General features: G+C 39.2%; 1 long non-coding RNA gene across 1 annotated transcript; it reads right to left on the reverse strand.

The window, feature by feature from the left end:
• Positions 1-4,817: 4,817 nt before the first annotated feature.
• Positions 4,818-7,925, reverse strand: LOC116040228. The gene is made up of 3 exons (XR_004102613.2): positions 7,825-7,925; positions 5,956-6,042; positions 4,818-5,357 (listed from the first exon to the last, which is right to left on the reverse strand). It is a non-coding gene; the product is annotated as an uncharacterized LOC116040228 (long non-coding RNA).
• Between the last annotated feature and the right edge of the window lie 493 nt (positions 7,926-8,418).

Consider the following 8,418-nt stretch of genomic DNA (forward strand, 5'->3'; position numbering starts at 1 on the left):
TGTGGTGATATTTCGAGCCTTTTTAGTGGTATTAAATAGCGATTTAATTTGAGTGTCCCAATGCCCCAAATACTAGCATTTCAAGCTAACCAGCGGTCTGTGGTAGCCCCGTTAAAGCTCCAAACTCATTCGATTAGCATGAAAACATGTCCCAGAGAGCGACAGAGTGGGTACACATCAGTTAATAACACCTAGGTTTGTTTCGCGCCGGAATTGTCCTTTAAATACACTGGTTGACTCACATGTAACCATTGTATTCATCCTACTCTATTAATCCAGGCTAAACTCAACGATGGAATGCATGTTGCTTTTCCTAAAATAAGGGGGCTCCCTGATGTGGCTACCATCCTGTTCCTCGCTCATTTTCAGGTTGTGGTCGACAACTGGCGGGCCTGCTTTGTTTGTTTGATTAATTGATCAACATTGATTGGACGTCTGGATGTCACACACTAGTAACAAACTGTGTATACAAGAACACTTAAATCAGTGTAAATTACATTATTTCAGACTTTTCTTGTAAATTAGTATTACGTTTCCAGCTTCGCGGCTCGGAAACGTAACATTAGTTGGGACAGACCCCTTGTTTCTTAAGGCTAACTATAATAGCTATTGCTTGGCTGGTAGCACATTTCTGGCAACTTTGCGGTGCAAAATGGCCAGGAGACGTGATAACGTTGCTTAGGTGCTTATTTTGTCTTTTCTACAGACACACGGAAGAGTCTCACTTCCTGTAACAAACCCCGTCACACTAACATTACGTCACATACACGCGTTGCCCACATGGCCACCTGCCTTAAAGGGGAAGGGTCGGCTAGTATCAATCACGTTAAATGAGAACCGTGCAAGTTTTCTTTTTCTATCAAGCAGCAATAAAAGTTGTAGCGTTAATATCGCACATCCTGCGATGTGACTATTGCACATGTGCAGATTGCGATGTCGACGATGAAACGAAATTCCTAGTAACTAATAATCAGCTGAATTACTGCTCTTGCCAACAGACCACACCAACGTTAAAATAAAAATGTAAAAATGTCCCCCCTTTAATGTTTAACTAGCAGCAAACACAAAATAAATACCCTGGGCCTTGCAGAATTTCTTCCAAAAATAAATTTCACAGATAAGTCTACCTGTTCATCAAGCTTATCCAAGAGATTTTCCATGTCTTGACCACAGGCTCCCCTCCTGGCACGGTACAGCTTAAGCAGTCTAGGACAGTACTCATCTAAGGCTGCTCTAAAGGTCCCCAACAGGTCTTTAGTAGTGACACGGAAGAACTCCTCACAAATCTGTAGAAGTCAAAAGAAGTCCAAAACAGTCACAAAAACATAACGATCGAGTTTGTAGTGATAAAGAGTTCACTCATAAAGAGTTCACAATCTAATTATGTTTAACAATCTAATCTATACTCTGAATAAGCCAATGGATGACCCTGTGGCCATCTTTGCTTTGAAAAGCAATCAAACTAAAAATATTTTATTATTTTTAAATCTGTCTTGCCTGTTCTCTCAGAAAGAGAGCAGGCCATCTCTCCTGGATTTCCAAGACCATGGGCTCCACCTCCACGATCTCCTTTCTCCTAAGGGAGAATGTGAGGTCCATCTTCTGTCTGATGAGTTCCATGTCTTTCCCCTTCTTTTTCATTTCACCCACCAGGACACATCTCTGGTCTTCTAGTGTCTCATCATTGTAGTTTTCTGGATGATCAGGAACATGATTGACTTCACCTCGCTTTGGTTTTTTCAAGGAAAACCTACCCTCATCAACTTCGTCATCCCTCCCTCTTTTCCTGTTTACACTGACCTCATTACATCCAGCCTGGCGCAGTTTAGATCGGTAGTTTCCAAGTTTGTACTTGATGCTTGTTGTCCAACCATCGTATCCTGTGCCGCTACCAGGCTCCTTAAGGCATGGATGTTTGTTGACAAGTTCAGAGGCAACCGATACCATTTGATATTTCTCAAGGTAGGCTTTCAGAGCAAATATTTCTTGTGCCAGCTTGTCTAGAATTTCCATTTTCATGTCTCTCGTTACACTTAGACCTTGCCCAGTTTTTTCATAAATGTCATTGCCCTTACGGAGCTTTAACTCCACATCATATGAGAAAGAGGGGACCACAAATGGAGAAGGCCACTCTGAAATGTTTCTCATGAAGGTGCGAATAATTGAAGATGAGCTGTGGGAGGAGGCTGGTGAACTGATGCTGGCTGTATCAAGGGAAGAGATGGAGGATGAATGGGATGGCGTCTGCGATTCATCAATATTCCAAATAATGTGCAAGACAGCCTTTTCTGGTGGAAACTCTGCAATGTCCATCAGGTTACACACTGCATTCCCAAAATCTGGGTCTTCATACTGTACAGCGAATTCACCGTCAAGTTCAAGTTTTTCTCGTAGTACATTTTTTAGTTCGTCCACAGATTCAGGGGTCTTCGTCAGCTGGACTTTCCGGATAAGTTTCAGATTTATGTGTACTCGCAGTAACAAAGCCTGTGAGGACAAACAGAAAAATAAATTGTGCAGGACCATTAACTGAACTGTAAGAACACTTATAACTTAAAATAAGTTATAAAAGAAACAAGTTGAACTTACAATAAGCAACAGCTGCCAAGATTCCACTCTAGAAACCCATAAACCTCTGTCTTTTGTTACAGTTTTGCTTTAGATACCCCTAACAGCATAAACTAGTACAGCACAGCACATACCATTTCATTCAATGCAGCAGGCATGTCCTGGGGGTCACCATTAACTTTCCAGCAACTGGGTATGCAGCCAAAGGGTGGTAATCATTCAAAGCCTCTGGATCCAGGATTTCAATGTCTGTGCTGCTGTCAGTTACTTGGTAAGACCTGTAATGTTCGATAAACCAAGAGGAGAGCTTTCTACTGACAAAGGACACTTTCTCAAAGTTGACCACAATGTTCAGTATCTTGTAGAAATGTGGCAGTCCACTGCATTGCCCAGCAGAAACTATCATGCCCTTTACATACTGGGTCCCATAGAAATGAACATCTTTGGCAAGGGACACAGAATCTTGATGTGGATACTTCTTTTCAATTACAGTCCTCAGTTTTTCTTCCAATGATGATGTTTTAACCATGTTAACATTGCCAAAGTACAGTTTTGGTTTTAACAAATTTTGGCCATCAAGGTAGTACGCCATCATTTGTTGATGTTTACAAGAGAGTGTGAGAAGCACATTCTTGAAATTGAGAACATCATGCACCACTTTTTTGAAAAAGTTATGCTTGGACTCAAATCTCATAGTCCACAAGTCCACTAAAGGTCCAAAGCAGCGTATGAGATGTACATAATGTTCAATAAAGTGATGTTTTGGCCGCAACTTAAAGTCAGGGAAGGTATCAATAAGCAGATTCCGATGGTCAAATATTTTACTCTGCAAGTAACACAGTATTTCCTCAGATAGCGTTGTAGAGACAATGATCGCAACAATCTCTTTAAGGTCCATCAATATTTCCCATGAGGGCTCCTGTTCCGGAATACTGCTCCCAATTATAAGAGGCAGCAAACGTAAAAGTGTCCAATTTTCATGCCCGTTGCCACTGATTCTTCCGTTTCCAAAGCTGGCCTTTGTAATTTGTTGTGGCTTGTTGACCTTATCAGAATGTGTATGGGAAATGTTTTATGCGGCTATTCAGTCCATCAAATGTAATGAATCCTTTTCTAATCAGTTCTTTCAGACACAAACATAACTCTACTGGAATAACCCCATCAAAGAAGTCATGTAAAATATCTGGGGGAAATCCAGTAATTGGATGGAAGTAAGACAAATGCTTACTCAGTACACATGCCCTTTTAACACCGTTTACACTTTGTTTATCACTTGACTCAAGCTCCTCCACAAATATGTTGTGCTGTTGTACAGTTCTTAGTTGAAAATCCCTTGCCTCGACAGTTGCAATTTGGTCTCGACTAAGACAACAAAACCTGCAAAATTTTTCAACATTGAAAGATTCATGAAAGCAAGGCTGTGGGCCCCAAGGTTGTCTGCACAGACACAAAAAACGGTTCCCTTTACAAACGTATCTAGAACCTCAACAAACACACCATCCCTTTCCAGAGACTGTATATCCTTGATCAGTGGATAAAGAAATGCATCATACCCAAACAGTTTAATATCAACACTCTTTCCAAGAGCAGCCAGCTGAATTAATGGCAGGGAAGAGCGAAACTTTGTTGGTAAATTGAGCACAACCCAATAGACCGCAGTAATCTTATGAATTTTTCTGGATGTCCCCAATGGGTTACATACTTCGAAATCAATGTACAGTCCTATAGAAATACTTGTCTCTTGCACACCAAAAAGTTTGTTTTCTTTGAAGTACACACCGTCTTGAAAGGACCTGTACTGACCAGGTTTATCTACTTTAATAAACACTAACTTGTCTAAAAAATCTGACCGTCCCAGTAAATTCTCTAGAACCTGAATGATTGAAACATACACAAATGTATTTTTATGCGTTGTGCTATACGTATATTCAGTTGGTTCAATTACAGGAAAGTGCTGTTTAAAATAGAGATTTCTCCTGTGATTAGTGGACAGCGCACCTTTTGCCTCAGTAGTCAAAATAAGTGGATTGGTTTGGAATATAGAATCATTAATTTCTTTCACAACACAATCATCTATTTCAATACTATGTTTAGTAAACACTTCTTTGATTTTTTTGAAGGGAATGAACTTTAGAAAAGTGCAGAATATCATTAAATTCTTCAACGATTTTCTGTAAAGCACTTTTGGAGACATGCAATACTGATTGCATACAATAAAAGATAAAAGAGATGCAATTTTATGTTCAAGAGTCTCAGCTTCTACATATTCTTCCCCACCGTTGTTACTTGAACCACTTTCTGATGCCTCTACCTCAACAAAGTCATCTATTGGCTGGTCAACGATATGAGTGTCAATGGCACAGGTTTCATTTTCAGAATGCACTCTTAGACAAGTTCTAATGTCCTTTGCATTCTTGTGCTTTCTGCTTCTGTGTGAACTGAATGTTTTAAGATTGTTAGTTTTAAACTCACACCGCAGGAAGGGGCAATGCACAGTGTGTTGATTTTTTAAATGATGTCCCAGATGAGTGAAAAAAGTGCGCTCAGTACAAGTTTCTTTAAATTCACATAACTCACAGAAAAAAGACGATGTCACCTGCCTTCTTACAGTCCTGCAATGTGATCTGGTAAGGTGAGATTTTAACGCGCCAGGTGTTTTGAAGGTACACACACAGTCACTGTAGATACAGGGCCAGTGAGATCCTATTCTGTGTCGTAGTCTATGGTGCCTCAATAGAGCTTCTTGACTTGAGCTCAGAAAACCGCAGAACCCACACTTCATAGGATAACTGCAATGAGAATTAAAAGGCAAATTAGTTTATTTACTTTTAATGGATCTGTAAAACAAGTAATCCAGAACAACAAAGTGTTATAAATAGTACGATTATATTGTTGGTTTATTAAATTTATGCAATAAAAATGTACAATGCTTAATGTGTTTGTACTGCTGCTTAGTTCAAATACCAACAGTCTTTTCCCAATATCACTTACCTGGCCTTTAATAAAGGTTGTAATGCTTGATTTTAGTTTATCTAGTTGAAAGAGCTATTTTTTTATTTTAAATGGTCATTTTGGAGGCTGTAATTAGTTTGCTGAGAACTAAAGGTGTTCCTAATATTTTGTTCATCCCATTTAATTTTGGGCTGCTTGTAACACTTCAGTTACAGTCTATTAAATTCTTTGTATTGGGGTTAAAATATTTCATACGCCTCTGTACAACACATCACATATTAAAGAGTCAAAAATGACCATTACAATAAATTAACACCTCTCTAAATCATATTCAACAAAAACTGAAGCCTGATATCTGCATGTACCTTATAAACAAATTAGTAAATGAGTATATTATAGACATAAATGCACAACTCTGCATGTGAACATACCTACCTCTAGCGAACAAGAGAGGGTTGTGGTTGGAAGAACCTTAGTAAACCTTTCCCGGTGGGACTGACCACAGAGCAGCATGCAGGACAACTGCAGTTAGAAAAAAAGCATTTAGATAAACAAATTAGTTGTTTACATTTTGTGAGGAATATGCAGGGTCAACGTTGTAGATGTAAAAATGCACAAATGTATTAAACACTGTGTGGGGACATGTGCAGGTATACAGTAGATTCAGTTGTCAGTTTATTATTAGGTACATCAAGATTAAACTAATTCAGTGTCATACAATAGCTCTGAAATAAATCCATCCTTCATGAGGCTTATGAGTTTCTGAACTGAATCTCTATTATTCTTATTTACTATACACTGAGAAGGGTTACAAATATTTAGTTTATCCTACACACATAAATATACGGTTAACAAAATATTAACACCTCTTAGTATGAGCCAGGCCCAGTACAGTTAACTAGCACCATAAACAGCCTTCAAATACACCAATAAAATAAAAAACCTCTTTCAAACAGATTAAATAAACTGACCACAATACCTATCAAGGAAAGGTTTTAATGCAGAGCCATTGTATTACGTTGCATTAGTTTTGTTTATGTGTACCTAAAATGCCTAAATTCTAAAGTGATTGTAACATAACCAGCAAATGCCTTGGCAAAAATGACACGGTGGATGGGGCACACTTAGATACACACTTATACTGTATATAATATGCCAATGTACGTATATGCTTTAGCAATTGCTTTAGTGATTATTCATCCCGTTATGCTCTTTTGCTTGCGAAAGCAGCGGGGTTACGGAGCCCGGTGATCGGCACATCTGGGTAACGTTAAAGTAGTTAAATGTGCTTTAGCATTTTGGATGTTTCCATTCGCATACCCTGCAACAGTGAAGCAATAAGGGTTCGCCAGTGTGACTGACTTGCACACGGATCCGCTTGTTGTGGTAACTGTTAACGTTACCTCACTTAACGTTACCTCCGACCAATTGCCCGCAGCCTCGTCCGCCAAGTTGTCCGCATCTCTAGATGTCAGACCTTCAGACACTTTCTAAGCCGACGAGCTAACGTCAGCTGTTACTAGCACGGTGCGAGACATTTCGTTCTCTAACAACTGACTGATTCGCGCCAGAGTTTGGATTACAGAGCTCGTGAACCGCGCACACTCCACGGTCAAGACCGTAAAGCAAAAGACTGACGTAAACAGTAGATAATGTTACCTGCACTGTCATAATGTTAACATCCAAGTACCACTGAAGTTAATTGTTAAGTCACACACACAAAATATTTATTTATGACGTTACGCATTTATTTGTCAATGCAAGAAAAAAATGTAAGACCTTTGAAAACGAAATGTAGCTAACGTTTAATTTGTAATTTAATTTTAATATCGTTTCGCGTGACTGGTCGCCAGGGCCCGGAAATTATCCAAGAGCATTAATAAAGCTCAAGAAATAATAGGGAAATCGTCCAAGCACGGATATAACATTACATTATCTAACGTTACCTCCAGACCCTGGGAGCGAGCGGTGTCTCCCCTCCCCCACCCCCATGTGCCAAGTAACGTTAGCAACAGCCTCGTCTGTAATGGTAATGACCTGAATATGACCGCTTACCGGGTAACCAGCGGATATAACCAGCATGTTCAATATAGACACCGAATTTGTCAAACCCACTAACGTTAGCTAAGTTTATGTTTAACATTACCATGCTAATATTAACGTTAGCTGACTTAACATTGACGCTAGTTAGCGGGCAAAGTGCAGTGTAGCATCAAGCACACGATTAAATAAAATTAAAAATACCTGTGATTAATGCAAAACCAATTTTGCAGTACTATATTCAAACACAATAACGTTACTCACCTTTTTGACTTAATGGTTCTTTTAATACATCCACGAATGGTAGAGGTTCTCGTCTCGATGTAATCCAACATGTCGGAAAATGTGGATGAAAACCCCTGCAGAACTGCCCAGGAAACCCTGTTTTAGCGTTGAGCATGCGCAGAGTAATTCACTTCAATTTCAAAGTGGCGCCACCATACATTTTGAATTGAGACCAACTTATCACAATAAACTTAATACAGTGAATTGAAGTAACTACTTTAACAAAGTTTACAATGCCATTATGTATTTTTTGTTCTGTTTAATTGAAAATCAAAGTAAGATGAGCAATTTCAAGTTCTCGTTTTTACAGTGTACTTGAGTAAATGTGCTTAGTTACATTCAACCACTGAGAATGAAGAGAGATTCAGCAACTGCACAGCTTATTAATTGCATTAAAATGTTTTCAGAAGCACATTTCGGTGAACAGTGTTTGTAAAATATGCGAAAGTTTCCAAATGTTTTAAAATCCGGAAGCGACAGCCCACGAGTGAAGCATTGGTCCAATCAGGCCTTTGCCATGGCAATGGTACTCATGAAAATGGCTGTCGCTCTGACCATTCCGCTACGTTGATT

This window comes from Sander lucioperca, chromosome 7 (genome assembly GCF_008315115.2).
Source record: "Sander lucioperca isolate FBNREF2018 chromosome 7, SLUC_FBN_1.2, whole genome shotgun sequence".
In the NCBI taxonomy this organism is placed as follows: domain Eukaryota; kingdom Metazoa; phylum Chordata; class Actinopteri; order Perciformes; family Percidae; genus Sander; species Sander lucioperca.